This window comes from Pinus tabuliformis, chromosome Q (assembly GCF_031772625.1).
Source record: "Pinus tabuliformis cultivar Carrire ecotype Pingquan chromosome Q, CPIR1, whole genome shotgun sequence".
NCBI classification, from domain to species: domain Eukaryota; kingdom Viridiplantae; phylum Streptophyta; class Pinopsida; order Pinales; family Pinaceae; genus Pinus; species Pinus tabuliformis.
This window is the reverse complement of record NC_142296.1, coordinates 1,125,209,505-1,125,228,868: the sequence shown is the minus strand read 5'-3', so window position 1 is coordinate 1,125,228,868 and position 19,364 is coordinate 1,125,209,505. Positions and strand designations below refer to the sequence as shown.

The 19,364-nt window shown below is 32.6% G+C and overlaps 1 pseudogene; it reads right to left on the bottom strand.

Moving 5' to 3' along the window:
- Positions 1–11,599: 11,599 nt before the first annotated feature.
- On the bottom strand, positions 11,600–14,596 carry LOC149223477 (shikimate O-hydroxycinnamoyltransferase-like; annotated as a pseudogene).
- Between the last annotated feature and the right edge of the window lie 4,768 nt (positions 14,597–19,364).

Sequence of the window (19,364 nt, the reverse complement as noted above, 5' to 3'; positions counted from 1 at the left end):
TATAAGTATGAGATCCCTATGCTCAAACCTATTGTTTAAACATGCAAAATGCATATTTGTGACATGTTTGATGAAATTCTTATCATGGCTAGTTGGGGTCCTATCAAGTCCTTGTTTAAGTATTTCCATTTGTATTAGTGTTTTGATGTTACCTTTCATTTCTAGAAGTTTCATGAAGTTCTAGGCAGTGGCTTGAGTCCTGGCCCTGAAAAGGTGGCACATAATCTAGATTTGACCACACATAACTACCTGGATAAGGCCCTAGTTGCATGAATGCCTTGCTATGGGGGCGACAAGAGGGTCCTAGTTTCATGAATTCCCATGTCAAGGGAGAGAATAAGGCCTTAAGGAATAAAAATATCATTTTTTCTTAGGGGCTGGTAATTTGGATGGGTTGGATGGCTCCTAAGGGTTTTGTTGCATGTGTAGAAGGTCAGGTTGTCTGTGTTTCGTCAGTTCCACTTCCTTAACTATTACCTTGGGATTTGAATCATAGCATAGTAACTCTTCGTCACATGTTTACCCTGGTTTGATGGTTACTTGGGTAGATGTGGTAGGAAGGTGTTACAGAGTGGTATCAGAGCATGGTTCAACACTTTGACTGGATGGATGGAATGGGTTCATCATTCATGCATGTAGGTTGTATATGCGCTTGTTATGTATTCATGATAGTGGTCATTGTTACAGTTATGTATCCATGTAGGAGTTGATGATGTTGTTGTTAGGATGCTTTAATCATGAATGCATGCCAGTTGTATATGCATTTGTTATGCATGTCAGTGCCCATATGTTATTATGCATGAATTGTCATGGTTATAGTTATACATGTATAGTAGGTAAAACATGCATTTTGAGGTAATTATATGCATTTTAGGTCATCATTATGTTGTTAGCTTATATGATGTTGATATGTTGGCAAAGATAGAGTAGGAGATGTAGACTATTAGAGTGATATTGCAACACTAGACTTTGGGGTAAGAGCATATTGTCATATATGTATTGTATGTTTGGGATGCAGGTATGTGGTTAATGGTTGTTATAATCATTAGGGTTACTTATATGCTTGTCATTATATTATTATTATTATTACATGTATGACAGATGCTAGTTGATTAGTGTAGTCCTATGCACATGTGTCTAATAGTCATGAATGGTAGTAACTTCTTGTTATTTTGTTTTAGTTAACTTGATGATTAGGGTCATTTCATTTAAGATCTTGATGTTATATGTATCGTGGTAACCTAGATTGACCTATGTAGATGATTATGGTTATGACATTTAGGTATGAGTTAATATATTATGATATTATGTCATACTAATCTAGACTAACTGTGCATATGTGATTTTTATGGATGAATGACAATTACTTATGAGCTTATGAGGTGAACATGTTAGCTAGTTATTGTTATGGATATCATGACCTTATCTATGTTTGAGTTGATATGTTGTGAAGTTATATCATGATAATCTAAATTGATTGTGCAGATAAGATAGCCTCCCCTGAGTTACATTAAGGTATGAGTTTTCTTATGTCATCTATTTGGTGTTTGAATGTTTGACTATGTCATTTATTTGGTGTTCAAGTGTTTGGTGTCTATTATTTCATCTATATGTTGTCTGAATGTTTGATTACTTGCATGATATGAGTATGTGTCTATAAGATTGCATGGTGGAATGATCTTGTTTTAAGATGATTGTACCAACACATTATTTTTTGAGATAACTCATATGTACTTAAGTGTAAGTAGGTGATAGATGTAGCATTATGTATTATGACTAATGAATGTGAGTTAATTCTTGAGTATGGCATCGTTGTTAGTCTTGGTAAAGGTTTATTTCAAATTCATAGAAATGATGCCTTGATTTGTGGAACATGTGATTGACATGTGTAAACAGTTGCAGTAAACATTCTTGGTATTAGTGTGACAAGGTAACAATTGATATGTTTACATAACTAACATTTAGGTGATGTGACAGTACATAGTAAGACTCAATTGCAACAAGGTAAAAAGGTTAAAAAAAGGAATTGGGCAATAATTCCTTTGGCTATGTTTGGAAACCCTAATTCCAAATGAATGAGTGCTTTGCATACATGAAGTCTTCTTAATCTTGACCTTGTTTGAAATTGTGTGGATATGTGCTCTATTCATGGACATGTATTTGATAGGTATAACAATTGGTGTCTAGTTATAGCTAGAGTTGTCAAGGGAATTGAAGTCCGTTAAAATATGGAACATATGTGTTCAACTACAAGGGAATGTGCTTGGTACAACAAGAGTAAGATAGCTAGAATATTGTATATTGGTCGACAAAAGATTGGTTATGTGATTTTGCCGAAGACTATCTTAATAATATTGTATATTTGTTTATGCACTAATAGTTATGTGTTTATAGTAGTATGATACAAGGACTTACATGGAAAATATATTGCCATGAAATTCTGAAGAAGGCTCGGGTTGAGATTTCCTTTGGAAGCCTTGGGAACCATGGGGATTGATTCGTGGTGTTTGTTGCCAGTGTTGTTCTTTTAGTATTTTGTGATTTGTTGTGCTTGATTTGTGACTTTGTTTATGTCTAGTGTATGGCCATACCACTTTGTTTGTGATGTTGTATTGCTATTGGTTTTCATGGTTTTCTTCTTTTTGGCTTTCTTGTTCTTTCCTTTTATGTTTTGAATGTATTGGGAATTGGTTGCGGAAAAAGGAAAGTTAGTGGAGCTCAGGGAGAGCTTAATGAAATCCAACAGGAAATGTAAGACTCAAAAGAAGTTGGTGCATGTATAAGTGTAGTTGAAGGTAAGAGTATGAAATTCAATTGGACTGGTGGGGTCCATTGAGGTAAATGGACAATGATAGGAGATTCATGAGAAAGGTAATAGGAAAGGTGAAGTAAATGGATCTGAGGCATCAGATGCCTTGGCTATGTTGGGAACAACTATTCTCAATGTGTGCATGAATAAAGGGAGTTCTCTTAACCTTGCCCTTATGAAATCTGGTAATTATGTTGAGATCATGATTATGTTGATGTCTATATATGTATGTATGCAATTGTCTTACAGGGTATTCAGGGATCATGATTATTTTATGCTAGTGTTTATATGTATATATGTATCTGTGTATGTCATTGTCTAAAAGGATTGTCAAGGATCATTCTTTTGGAGGAATGATTTCTTATGTAGGTGAATGGCATGAAGAGATTCCTAGTCTTATGGGGAATCAAGTGGGAAGAGTAGTCTTGACAAATCTATGAGGTCAATATCATGTGTATATGAACTAATATTTTTATGTGATTATACTATGTACATGTTTATGTTATGGATAGGTTATGCTAAGGGATACATTAATGGAATGAAAGTAGTGAGCTTTGCAACATGATGGGACAAGCATGAATAAGACATTAGAAGAAAGGTTTTTTGGTAAGGACAACATGGTCTTAGGATGTGCAGTACTGGTGTTGTGTGCATGTAGCATATGTACTATTGTGTACATATGATGTTGTGTGCCTATTGTGTATATTGCATGTGTAGTACTGGGTATAGTGGTATTGTGTACATGTTGGATATGCGGTGATGTGTACATATGCTGCTATGCACATGTTGTATATATAGTTCTATGTACATATGGTGTTGTGTGCATGTTGTATATGTGGTTTTATGTACATATGGTGTTGTGTGCATGATTGTACATGTGGTGTTGTGTACATGTTGTATATGTGGTGTTGTGTGCAAGTGGTGTTGTGTATATGTCACGGATGTGGCGCTGTGTACATGTGGTGTCATGCACATGTTGTGCATATAGCATTGTGTACATGTGGTATTGTGTACTTGCTGTATAGGTGGTGCAGTGTACATGTGGCATATTGTACATGTTTTGCAGGTGGTGCCGTGTACATGTGATGCTATACACACGTTGTGCAGGTGGTTTTGTGTACAGGTGGTACTACGTACATTTTTTACATATGGTACTAGTGTAAATGTGGTATTGTGTGCATGTCATACATGTTGTGTTGTGGGCATGCAGTACTATGTATGTGCATTATGTAGTTGTGGTATTGTGACATGTGTATTCATTGTGGTGTACTATGTGTAGTACATGTATTGTGTTGTGTTGTACAAGTAGTATGGGTGCATGTATTGTGTGGTATTTTACATTGGGTAGAGATCTATCTGTTGTGTTGTACATCAGGTATAGATGTATGTATTGTGTTTTACATCATGTGTAGGTGTATGTATTGTGTGGTGTTGTATGCCATGTGTGGATATATGTGTTGTGATGTACATTGTGTGTATGTGTACATGATTAAAGAAAAGAAAAGGCACTGGGTGCTTATCAAGTGCATCGGATTCGGTGTGTGTACAGAAAGAATAAAGGTAGAAGTAAGGATCGATTAAAAGATAGGTATCAATATTTTATTTTAGTTTTATTATACATGTGATCTATGATTTTGATTTATGATGGTTACATGTGATATACGATTCTAGTTTATGATGATTGCATGTGATTCATGATTTTGATCTATGATGGTTATGTTTTGAGCTAACCTGATGTGATGTGTTTATACTTGATGATTGAAACAAACAACTAGTTTTACTTGTTGTGAGAGGAAGTGGACAAAATTGCAAGTGTACCTTATTGACAAGCCACCAACGAGGTATAATTTGAATTTATTTTGAATCTAATGGAAATTATGTGCTTGGTACAAGAAAATGTGAAAATTCCTGGTTGGGTGGTTAAAACCAACTGCGAGCATTAGCGACAATGACAAAAGGAATTGGAACATGCATCAGTTGGTAAAGCACTTCAAGAGCACAAACGTTTTCAGACACTGGTAACCAATCTTGTCCATTGATTTCCATGAGCATGCTATGACCAATATGATGGTTTTGAGGGAGGGATATTCCTTGGTTTTTGGACCTTCTGATGTGGGAAAACCTTGCCAAGGGAAGGGTCACCCGAGGGACTATGTAGCAGAGAAGGGGATGTCTGCAAAACTTGGAAGGTCTTTGAATGTAGAGAAGGGGGTGTTCGGATTACCTGAGGGACTGTGTAGTAGAGAAGGGAAGGTAGGGGAATGGATTTTTTTTGGTCACTAGCATTGCCAAATGGAATCATATGCACATTAAGAGTGTGCCCTAGAACAATGAGACAGTAACTATTAACTGAGAGTACAAGTGGCACAGGATTGTAGAGTTGGAAATTGGATGCAGATTTGACTTTGGCAGTGTATCATGGACTTCCTGGGAAAGAGTTGAATCCTGGTACTACTTCGAGGGTGGAGGTGTAAGCCTCTGGATTCCCCAGGTGCTGATACCGGCATCTACCCTTTTATTTGTTGGCTAGAGAAAACATGCATATGTGTATATGTGTATATTATTGTTACTATTGTATCGAAATGGATTTATAAATCTCCATAGAAAGTATGTTTATTTGTTGGTTAAATCCAATGTGCGTGAGTATTGTGGTTGTTATTATAAATATCGTAATGACTTGTGTTATAAAGCTCCATTAAGTGGTATGTTTGTCATGTTTCAGTAGGAGGTCATTGTAAAACTACAATGAGCTAGGTTATAAATATCCATGGGCAATATGTTTTTTGTTTTGCCATTTTTGTTGGTTATATATGTCATTTAACATGGAGGACAATATTCCCTCAAGGGGGATGGGTCCGTTACAACCTTGGTCAAAAATCCATGTAATAAAAGTTAATAAATGTAAAATAATAACCATGGTCACGAGACACGTATTCCAAGCTGAATGCTGTGACAAACATCCTATTGGGTGTTCATTTGGTTTATTATGGCTATGTAAATTAGCAAAGGAAATGGCAAAGGCTTTGGAAAGGAAAAGTGGCATTAATTGGCATTTTATTTATGAAAGTAATGGAAAATAGGAGAAAAGGAAGGTGAAAGGTTACAAATTTTCATGTGAGGAGGAAAATGAAGGAAAATAATGGAAAATGAAGAAATATAGGTCTCATTGATAAAAAGGCTTATGAGGGTCAGTTGGTACCCTTTTCTCGGTTCTATGGTGGAGCTCTCTTCTATTCTCTCTCTCATACTCTTGGGCACCTAGAGTTTCTTGCAACACTCTTGGAGGAGTGTGGCATACTTGGTATTTGTACCACGGAGGCAAAGGAGAAGTAGGAAAGTGCAACAAGACATCGGGATCAACAGCTACAACTGGATTTCTTTGTAGATATCGAGTTCCATATATGGTTTCCTTGTTGTTTTTGGCATGCATGGCACATGCATGTGGTTTCTCGGTTAGTTCTCATTTTCCTTTGGTTGTGGGTTGAGTTATTAGTTCTTGGATCCTTGGTTGGACAAATGCTCTGGAGCCTTATAACAGCTTGGGTTAACTTATCAGTCCTGGAGCCTTGGTTGGAAAAACGCTCTAGAGCCCTTGGTGGGTTGAGTTATTAGTCCTTAAGTCTTGGTTGGACAAACATTGTGGATCCTGACAGTAGTTGTGGGTTGAGTTACCAGTCCTAGAGCCTTGGTTGGAACAAATTCTCTCGAGCCTTGGACAACTTGCGTAGAGACCAATTTGTTGATTGATAGTTAACTCCGACCAAGAGGTGGAATCATTGGTTGAGGATTGAGGCAGTTTGGCCTCTCGAAGCCCTAGTTTGATTTTTATGGATTTGTTCTATGAGAACCCACATTCATGCTTGGAATATGGCATGAGGGTGATTGGATGAAATAAATATTTGGTTCAGGTGGAATGTGGAAGTGCCAAACCCGATTGGCTTATGCATTCATTAATAACAACTCTCTTTCTCCCTGGTATTTTACACGTAAATATACTTGTTTATATGCGGCTTATATGGTTGTTATATCCTTGATATTTATGTTGGCTATATGTTGGTTATGAATGAGTTTTATGATAGTGGAAATGTATGGATCTAATCATTTTTTGGCTAATCACTAAATGTATAATGAATATATGGCTTAATAGATGCTAATGAATTTATTTTGATGAGGCATCAATGCTTCTTAGTGATTCTCAGATAAGTATGAGACCCTTATGCTCAAATTTCTTGTTTAAACTTATACAATGCATAATTTTTGAATGTTTGACAAAATTCTTGTCATGGCTAGTAGGGGTCTAGTCAAGTCTATGTTCAATTATTTTCATTTATATCATTGTTTTGATGTTACCTTTCATTTCTGGAAGTTTCATGAAGTTTTGGACAACGGCCTAAGTCCTGTCACTGAAAAGGTGGCATAGAATCTAGAGTCGCTGACACATAAATACCTGGATAAGTCCCCAGTCACACGTATTCCTTGTTATGGGAGCGATTGGAGGGTCCTAGTCACATCCATGCCCATTTCAAGGGATTGATTAAGGCCCTAAGGTAGTAAAATGCCAATTTGTCTTAGGGGCTGGTCACGTGGATGGGTTGGATGGCTCCTGGGGGTTCTGTTGCATGTGTAGAAGGTCAGGTTGTCTGTATTTCATCTGTTCCATTTCCTTAACTATTACCTAGGGAGTTGAATCATATCATAGTAACTATTCATCACATGCTTACCCCAGTTGGTTGGTTACTTGGATAGATGTGGGAGGAGGGTGTTACAATATGAACCATAAGAGTAGAACACATTAACAAGTCAACATGCACATCATCACATAGAGACACTGGATATTATGTGGAAAACCCAATTGGGGAAAACCATTGTTGTTGTTGTATTCATCTTCTTTCTTATTATTAAATTTTTTCTTTTACATCATACACTTACACAAGCTTCTGATATTGCACATGCTCTTTTCTTCTAGAGGCTACCACCTCTAATTGTTTCTCCAACTACTAATGAAAGGAAGATATGACTCCATTACTAGAAACTCCAAACTTAGACTCTTGTGGAACTCATTTCAGAATCTTTCACATTGGATCCACCTATAAACAACTCAACCCTTGTAGGCCATGTTTCACAACTTTTAGACTTGACCCACATAGACTTTATAACTCAATAAAAATTCTCAAAACCTTTGTTCATTAGCACCACATCAAACCAAGCTCAGTAGCATCAACTAAACACAAAAACCAAACCATCTTTTCAATGACTAGTCTACTCACTAATGTAATTTACATATATTATCAAGACAATCAACAATAAGAATACATCAACCAAGACAATCTATCTTGAATACATCATTGCATACAATCTCTCTATAAAATATGAACACATCAATGACAAGAAGTAGCTAACTCAAATTCACTCAACTCAACATAGCAACATGATCATCAAACCCCTTGGGTCAATACAACATCTTAGAAGCACATCTAGCATCAAACTCATATGAACTCAGTTATACAAGTATAAATGATACAACTATATAGATATATGTTACAAGTGAGACATGCAATCTACAATCATATAAAAAATCAATCTTGCAACTCATTAGTTATCACCATGAATAACACTTCTTCCATTCATTAACCTCTACAATAAACATGTCAAAACAAAATATCTTTCCACATACACACCACTATCTCTATTTATATATAATATCTACACTAATAACATTGTTATATTCAACAAGATGCATCAGATCAACATGAATCCCAACAATCACACCATATTTTGCTAGCCTATCATAAATCTAGAGAAGTTTCATCACATGATATAACTCAAGGACAATGCAATTACAATTTATTATATGCACCACAAAATGTATCACAATAGTTTTCACTGCTATGTGGTGCACACACACTGATAACAAGATTTAACTTTACTACAAGAGTCTAATTGGGCCAATAAGTACACATCACTAGATTAGTGACCACTTACATGTTTTATGAGCTCACATTGGCTTCAACATTTCTTAAATGGATACAAAAACATGTTGATTAACTATGGATATTGATTAAACCATATCCATGAATGCCTTTGATGAGATCAATGATTATATAAAGTTTTAATGCATTCACACATTCAATACCAAATCAATATATTAAATGCAATCCACAACCATTTCAACGATCACTAGAAATCAATTAAATTCTTTTGATTAGTCCAAGATAGAAAAGAAAGAAATTCATTACTCTTTCTTTGAGCACAATAGAGGAGACACCAATCTTATGATTACTCATACTAGATTATATATGGTGAAAAATGAGTATTATACCAGAACACACAAACCTTCACTAGATTGCATGGCTCCACCATACTTGTACCAAAACATAAAGTAGTCAATTCAACGCATCAGATATCTGCATTATAAATTCTAGATGAACCATATTTCCTTAGATCACTTAATATTCAACCATGCACTCCTTCGACCCTGACCCAGAGTATAAACAAAAAATTAGATATATTTGATGAGCGGTGGTGCTATATCAAACTCCTCAAGTGCACGCAAATGTTGAATCATCTGGCCGATTTATAATCTCTTTTCCCTTTGATTACCTCAGACAAAAACCATGTATTGTTTGACATTGAAATCCTTCAATCTCAACATTTACCTTGGGAAATTTAATGGTTTGGCTGTCAACTTTTTTATTTTTCTTCACCTATAGGTGCAAATGCGAGAAATTCATCCTTTATCCAAGTTGCATATGCAAATTTTCTACTACAAAGCTGACACTCGATACTTGTGAATATGGATTACTCATTCTAAAACAACGTCCATACCATAAATTAGAGAAAACTAAAAAAATATCACCTAGATATACCACCATTATTTCAAACCATTTGCACCCAACATGTTAAGCACCTATAAAACTTCATCATCTTTGTTAAACTATTAATCAACCTATTGACATTAATGCAAACATGGCTAGCACGATGCTGCCAACATTAAATGCTAACTCATCAAAACCTCCATAAAAAAGCTTAGTTTCTCTCCTAAACAGATAATTACATGAGAAATATAATTTTCTCATCTCGTAAGTTATCCCAACTTTAATTAAGGGAACCAACTCTCTTTGGTAAATTCCGATACCCCTTTAGATCTAGTCAACAAGGTTGAATTTAAGGGACTACGCTCCTATGGCATCATCATATAAATTATTTGAGAGTGGAAAAATTACTGGAATCATCTCATAAGATCTTTTTTTACTAGAAGGTCCTAGTTTGGGAAATTGGGGTTTGAAACCTTCCAGAGGTAGTTTGAGGCATTAAATGGAATTTTTGGGAGGTAAGAAATGTCTTCCTAAGTACTACATCCCTAGCACTATTCTACCCTTAAATACCTTTCCAATGGCATAATAAAGATCCCAAACAAAGTCTACATGCAAAATTTATGCCACTTGGAAGTAGACCTTCGTGTTTTGATCACCTTAATTCAAGAGAATGCCACTTTAGCCCCCATTATTCAAGGTAAATGGACTAGTGATGTGAGCATGACGACGACTTTAGAACGGTCAATATTGTAACTCTATTTAAGATTTTAAGGTGTTAAACTTAAGCAGTAATTGGCTATCAAGGTATATTATAACCGAAAATGGGTTCTATTCTATTTTAGTGCATTTTGTTCCATAGATGAGAGTAGTTGAGAGTGGATAAAGTGAAAGAAAATAGAGATAATTTTTATTATGTAGCAACCAATGGAGCATAGGTCTCACTGCGTTGTACTTGCATAATTTCCATTTAGAGAAAAGAGAGCAGAGCAACCTTACCTTCCACCTTGGTTTTCTCCCATAAGTATTTCCCTAAGCATATCCTATGTTCATTTTGGGTTGTGAGTGTTATTTCCATTATTCTTTGCTTTCCATATTTCATATATTGCATGCACAAAAATTATAGCTTAAATAAATCCAAAAATCTAAAGAAAAGAACTCTCAGAATATATATTTCGAAATTCCAGTATAATATTATCAAATTTATTGTGCCAAATTGTCTCCTAAAATATCCATTGTAGTTTATGGATCAATTTATATCTCTAACTTCCTAGTCATAGTTTCTTTGCTCACCTATAGAACAAAATAGAATAGAACAAAATGGAACCGCTACTCCTTTTAATATTCCAGTATTTAACATAAGATGATAGCCAAGCAAGGATAAGATTTGATTTCCTCAACCCTTTGTTAGAGTTATGATTTTGGACCTCACGTAGTCTTCTTGAAACGCCACATATGGCTAGCCCCGTATGCATAAATAACAAGGGTTGATGTGACATACTTTGTACCATGGTGGTCAACACAGTACGCTAACTTGCAAGAGGCATAATTTTAACATACAAACTCTTTTTTATGGGAATTTGAAAAAAAATGTTTTATATAATAAACACATTGTAATATTAATTCATAACTTTTTAATTTAACAAAAAAAAATGATTTTGGAGTGCTTTTGTTAATATTTTTCGAGCATAAAATAAAATTCTAAAAAGCTCAAACTTATCACTAATTATTAACTAATAAACCAATTCACTCAAGTAGTAAAAATCAATCCCCATCGTTAAAAGATAAAATGGCAACATTCTACATGAAAATAATACAAATAAATTAAAAACATTTACATAATGGATAAATAAAAACACAAATAATATATTAACTTTAATCCGTAATGCAATAAGATCTGTATACTCTTAAAAACAACCTTAATTTATTACAAATCCAAATATAACACAGCTTGCTTGTCATTCGTACTCCATATAAACTAGAATTCATAGAACAGCTTTTGAAAAGCAACCATATGATGCGAGTGTAATCCCAAGACAGGTGACAAACTTCCATCATTGGTTGCACTAGGCAAAATGTAAGCAAGACCTTCGTGAGTACCTGCAGGGCCCATGAATATGGGCTTTCCCAACCAATGTCTGCATCATATATGGGCAGTCTAGTCCAGCTTACGACATTGATATTAGGACACCTAAACATATGAGTTTTCTCGAATTAAAGTAGTGAAATCAGGTTGCAATTCCAAATAGTCTAAAGCAGAACGCAGGTACTCGTCATCCATTCGGACCAAAACATCATGAATTATACTTGCAGGATAATTCACAGCGTTTGAAACAAGGTCCCCTGCATGAGCCATAGGGGTAGTTGTGAAAATAGCATTCCCAAAATAACCCTGGGGAAGAGGTGGTCTGAGCCTACTACGACCATCCACAGAAATAAACAGTTTCGTTTCTTGATCTTCCCTCAGATTTCTGGCCTGGGAGACACATCTCCAGATATGTGCTGCAAGCATTTCATAGTAGCTATATCTTTCTTCTTTGCTTTGTTTTTCCTCTTAGAATATCTAGTTGTTCTTTTGTTATTTTGAACATGGCATATGAGATATCATTTATCAATCCACTTTCCTGCAAGAGTGGACGTGGACGGTACTCTATCTGATGAAACTTTGGACTTGGAATTTTCCGGGCTTGTAGAAGAGTTCTATCAATGAATGGTGGGTGAATAATGTCTAATCCACGAGCTACTTCAGACCAAGAGTTGATGAAGTGTAAGGCTGCACACCGATCAACAAAACTGTGCTGCATAAGCACACCTAATGACACTCCTCTACAGTTGAATAATGTTACCTACATTTGCATTATGACACGAAATATGTATGCAAATAAATATGAGGACAAATAATTTAAAAGAAATGGAATTAAAGTATGTGAAATAAGTATGCAAATTATCCATGAATATATATATATATATCTATATATATATATATATATATATATATATATATATATATTCTTTTCATTTTTTAATATATATTAATAAAAAATATTTCAATATGTGAAAATATTAATATATAATGAAAAATAAAAAATAAAATTATCGACTTATATAGATTTATTTTAGATTTGCAGGTATCATACTAAAGAGATATATATTAAAAGTTAACATAAATCCACTTTAATTATAAATTCATCATGGGTAAATAGACATGAAGACTATTGTGAAAATTTTATTTAACAAATATAAAATTAGAATAGATTTATATCTATTTAATATATATTAAAATTTAATAGATTGCATTTTATATGGGAAAGATATTTATATATATATATATATAGATAGATAGATAAATAGATATATGAAATAAAATTTATTAATAATAAATAAATAAAGTGATTAAATCTATTAAATTAATTTTTTTCTTAATAAATATAAAACTAAAATAAATTTAATAATTATTAAAATTTGTTAAATTAAATTTTCTCCCTAATAAAAAGTGATGTTCTTTGTATTAAATATTTTTAACATTTTAAAATAATTTTCTCATTTTAATTTATAATATATATAAATTTTAAAAATAAACTAATTAATCACTATATTCCAAGTTAATATATATATATATGGATGGCTTTAATATTTAAAAAATAATATATCTATCCCATTTTACCATATTCATTTTTCTCAAACAAGGGAATGGGAAATAATATATATATCACATTTTACGATATTCACTTTTCCGAACCAAGGGAATGAAAAACAAAATAAATATTTATATATATATATATATATATATATCACATTCTTTGAACCAAGGGAATAGAAATCTCAAGAACAACGAAATTACAAACATAATACATCGAAAAATCTAATAACTAAACATGAAACTTAAATTAATATCAGTACTAACAAATTAGCTATTATCCAGGTTCCATGGAAATTATTCCGAAGATAAGGTTATTGAGTATTTTTTCATGTGGAATGATATTTTTTTATATTTTGTTTTTGTTAATTTATTAAATTGGGTAATTTATAAAATTTAAATATTTTAATTTTTTATATAATGTTTATACATTTTAAATAATAAAAAATTACATTAAAAATTGTAATTTTTGATAAAATTTTATAATTAAATATTTGAAAAAATTATTTTATTTATTAATTTAAATTAAATCAAAATAAGAAATATATATTCAATCACATTATTAGTTTTGAGTCAACGTTATTATTCTAATAATCTATGGGGTTCATCTTTGTTCTAAAGATAAACTAAACTAAAATAGATGATTCTAAAAACTGACACAACCAATAATATGATTATCCTGGTTTTAAAGATAAACCAAAATAAATAATTCTAAAAATTAACTCAAAACAAATAATATGGTTAATCCCAAATACATTCTGAATATATAACAAATACCAATAATATGATTATCCTGGTTTTAAAGATAAACCAAAATAAATAATTCTAAAAATTAACTCAAAACAAATAATATGGTTAATCCCAAATACATTCTGAATATATAACAAATACAAAGTATAAAATTCATGGTACAAAATAAGCCAAACAAACCTGCAGAAAGAGAGGAGGGCAGGAAGAGATTTCTTGTGAATAGGTAACTTTAGGAATAAGCTGCTTGAGCTCCAGAGTGGGTGAAAAATCCACGAAATCATCAATGGCAGAATCTGTGACAGCCTCAGCCAGCAGAGCTCCCTTTCCGTTGCAGTTGATTTCGATACGTCCATCTGGTGTAGTTTTCAGTCTCCCTGCCATGGGATAAAAAGGTACCAGCACCTTACTCAGAGCTTCCTTGAGGATGTCCATTGAGAAGAAATGTGGAGTGCCATTGGGCCTGTAGAAATATACAGTTGAAGTACAAGTTTTCGGAACAACTTGGTCTGCATTTGACAGCCAAAGATCCAGCTGTAGCGTTGGTGCCGCAGGCCGCACGATTTCCAATCTCTTTATCGAAATAACCATTGGAGACGAAGTAACCAGATCCGCACGTTCACTGAAAAGCGAATACGTTGCATGAAAGCTAAGTATGTAATTTATAGATCACCAAACTAGATATTCAACGTTCGATGAGAGTGGAACGGTAGGTCCATTCATATAAATCAAAAATCAAAAACCACGGATTGAACGTTCGATGAGAGTGGAACGTTAGGTCCATTTTATAAATAAAACGTGAGTTCATGGAACGGGAGTGCCAACATTCATAAATAAAACTTGAGTTCTATGTGTCTTTAAATAACAAGGGTTATGCGAATTGCTGGGCGATCATCTGGATGAACAAAGGCTAGGCATTTCGTGTGTTTATTTTAATGGTTGTATGTTTGTTTGTTATGCAGCAGGGTGGAGGAGTTCTTATATACATATTTTTAAATAAAATGGGAATAGTTATATAATTTTAATAGATAATAATTTTTTTTATAATTTTAATAGATATTAAATTTTTCTCACATCAAAATATATATATTTTTATTAAAGGTGGGAAAGCTTATCATAATTTAGTTGTTAAATGAGCAGTGAGGACAGCCATTTTTAGTTGGCTACTAACCGCCAATGCAAACTCACTCATCACCCTTATTCAAGGAATAGTTACCAAATTCACTCACATTGAGGCAAATAGTACAAAAGTTTGCCAATTCGGTTCACCTAACAATCCCCTGAAATTCAACTGGATTCATAACATTAAGGGTTAATCGTGGGGTTAATGTAGTTTGTTAATTCTTTGGTGCACCATATATATGGATTAATCAAAAGTATTATTCATTTGCTATGCTTTGAACAGAAATAGATAAGCAAGGTGGGATATATAAAGAAAGAAGGAAAATGAGAGGAGAAAAAAATTTGAAAATATAAGTGAAATTAGAAAAAATCTGTTTTTTCAATCCTCGAATTTAGAAAAGAGGAAAGAAAGTGGCTTATTCATTAGTTGTTATAAGATTCAATCCTAGAAAATACACGAAGGAATGTGTGAAGTGACTTCATTTTAAGGAATTGGTTTTTATTTATGGAAGGATTAAAGTTTTGGAGGGAAAAGATAAACAGTAGATTTTTTTGGTAATTTTGTTGGTAAGATTGTTATATTATTTAAAATTAATAAAAGTTATTCAAAATTCAAAATAAATTGAGAAAAATGATAACAAAAAAGAGTCTTGATGGTGTCTATTTGAATTTGCTTTTTTTTCGAATCATATAGTATAGAATTAGAATATTCAAATTTAAACTTGAACTTGGTAAACGAGCTCTTAGCCAAAGAAGCAGTTTTAGGGCATACTCTAGGCCCAATCAAAAAACATACCTTATTATACATTTTATTATAAATTTCAATTTTATTACTAGCATAGATCTATCTTAAAACGGATCTAACATGAGCCCAGAGAGATCCAATTTCTTCACATGCAATTTTTTTATGAGCCGACATTATTTAAATGTTTTGTATAGTTATTTAATTTTTTTAATTTTTAGATTTAAAAAATATATATATTTTGGCTGACATGAGCAAAATTTTAGACCTTGATGACTGAGTGATGAGACTAAAAAAAATTAAGTAAATTAAAAATTTTATTTAGTTAATTTTATAAAGTTAACATATAAATTAAATACATACATTATTATTATTATTGATGATTGTAAAAAAAATTATTATATGACTTAAATATGTTTACATTCAAAAAGCATGTGAGATTTATCTTCACTTGCATATGAAGATTCTTAACTTATAAAGAGGGTTTGTTACAATACTATGGGTCAATATAGTGGTTTATCAATGCCACATGCTTAAAAAAGCATATCTCATTCAATATGACACTTGTTCACATAACCATTTTTTTAAATTAATTAATTTAATTAAAAGGGTAGAAAGGGTCTAACTACTTTTAAGATAAATCTTGACATTTTGGTTATGACTAGTGCTAATAATATTCTCTTGAAGTTAACCTCTATGAAATATTTTAGAATATTTGGGGAAGGCTTCTTATTTCAACTTAAGGTGGATGAGGATATGTTGACATTCTTATTTCAAGTTAAGGTAGACAGGTTTTGTTGACCATTTTTATTTTTTAATTGAGGATCTAGATTGATTCTCAAGGGAATATGCTCTAATGTATTAGAGAGTTTGTAACATTGCATTGACTTTTAATAAATTTAAAATGAACAAGTGTCATATGAAACAAGTTTTTTAGTCATGTGGTATTGAGAACCATGGCATTGTGACAAAGACTATATACAGATTGAAAATATTCATGGTAAAGTGGGGGTAAATCTCCATCGCTAGGAAACATGTTTTTTTTTTAAATGTATATACAGTCAACTCGTATATTAACTTGTTTGTAATTAATAATAGTAATAATATTTTAAAACAACTTATAATTCTGTTAATTTTTATGATTTTTAAAATTTTAGTAATGTGAGATATATTAAGAACTAAGTGCTTTTATGTTTATCTGTTATCAGAATTTACCAGTCATTATAATTAAATTAAAATTTTGCAAGTACTATTCCAAAATAAACATGCCTATCACAGTAAGTAAAAATTATTTATATTAAAATTTTAAAAATATAATAAATTTTGATTTTAAATTTTGAATTTAAATTAAAAATTAAATAAACAAGTAATTAAAAATATAAAATCATCCTCCCCATACCCTCCAAATACCTAGTCAGCAACTTTTCATTCCCCATACCATCCAAATTCCCAAAAATTACGGCAAACCTAAGATTCGCAAATTTGGTGTTCCCCTTAGACCCATTGGCAATGCCATAAGGGCCCCTACCCATTCCTTTGACTACTTCTTAGTAAAAAAATCTCCAATATTTTGTTGGATCTTCTCCATTTTTCGATAAAGACTCCTATGATTTCATTCTTAAAACAATTAAAACAAGCAAGATTCATATGGATGAGAATGAGATGATGGTTAATTTTTTATGTAATGTCGATGTTCACTAAGATCCTTGTTCCTACTTGGCCATCTCAATTTATTTTAAACTTGTGGATCCTGAAACCCTAAACCTTATAAAATTATGTCTCTCTTCCACTTTCTTTTCATTCAAATGAAATTTTATGAAAAAACTGAAGAAAGGACCATGTGATACATCTTATCTCTAATCGTGGCTAATATCTATATGGAACACCTCAATGCCTTGGCCTTAAACTCTTGGCATCTAAAGCCATAGTGTCAGTTTTACGCTACAGATGACACTTTTTCCATCTAGCCTCTTAGCCTTCATTCGCTCCATGAATTCCATGCCCATGTTAATAGAATTGGTTGCCATATTCAATTCGCCATGGAAGTAGACTCTGATAAATCCATTCCCTTTCATAATGTCTTCGTAACCTATCTTCACAATGCTTCCCTAACCCACCAAGTTATAGGAAGAAGACCTGCCCTAATCGATATCTTCATGCCCTTTCTCATAATTAATCTTCCCAGAAATATAGTGTCCTTAAAACTCTTATTTCTAGAGCCCTTAGAATTTTTATCCTTAGTTCATTAATAAATAAAAACCCCACCTAATGCAAGCCTTCAAATCCAATGAATACACCACCTCTCAAATAAATAAATCTTTTTGTAATGCCAAAAACTCTAAACCTAAATACTTGGAACCATCTCCCCCTAATTTCGTCATTACTCTTCCTTATATTAAAGGGACTATAGATCAAATTGCTAAATTTTATCTAAGTCATCTTTAGATTGTACAAAACCCTTAAACACTTATTTCAATCAACTAAGGATAAAATCATACCCCTTTCAATCTTCTAATGTTTACGAGGTCCCTTGTTCCTATGGGAAATCATACATCAGTCAAACTATTCGATCATTTCAAGCCTAACTCAAAGAACACATAGCATATACCACCCATAATTGCATCTCTAAGTCAACCATTATTGAATGCTCATTTCAAACTCGTCATCTTATCTATTTCGATCAATCCTAGTTCTTATTATCTCTTCCTTATCACAATCCTCAAATCATTTGGGAAGCCCTATAAATAAAAAACAACCCTAACAATTTCAATAAAGAAGATGTTTACAGGCCAAAATTGGTCTCAAAAGCCTTTTATCTATCACTTATCCAAATAATTCCTCTCATTAATTTTTCTCCTTTTTATTTGAAACTCTTTCAATTGCTAATCATTCTTTGATTTCCTTTTAACTTTTCTATTTATTATCTTTCTCCTTTTTGATCCATTCTTTCATTATTGACTTAAAAAAATAAAATTAAGTTTACATTCTAGTTTTAAATGCAAATTTATTTATTTCTTTATTTTTTTAAGTTGTGTGAGTCGTGAGATGACAACATGCTTAACCTTTGCTTGAGAAATCGCAATCCAAGGGCATCTAACCCATCAAATTCACTTGGGGATCGCACCTGGCCTCGGCCACACCAACCCTTAACATCACTGAATTTTTTCCTATGGAAACAATATTTTAATTCTACATTCTAATTTTAATCTTTAAATTTAAAAAATTATAAACCCTAAATTTCAATTCTCTATTTAAATATTTTAAAATTCACTATTATTTTCTATTTTTTTAATTTAATTAAAAGTTTGATTTTTCATGTCTATAAATTAAATTAAAAGTTAGCTCACGGGGGCGGCTCAGTTGGTGATGGTTGTGTAAATGAAGTATTATGTGCGAGAAGTTTTGGTGTTCAAATCCACTTAATTCACATATCCATGTGGAAGATTCATATGTACATGCTTGGCTTTTATAGTAGTAGTGATTGGAATCAATATC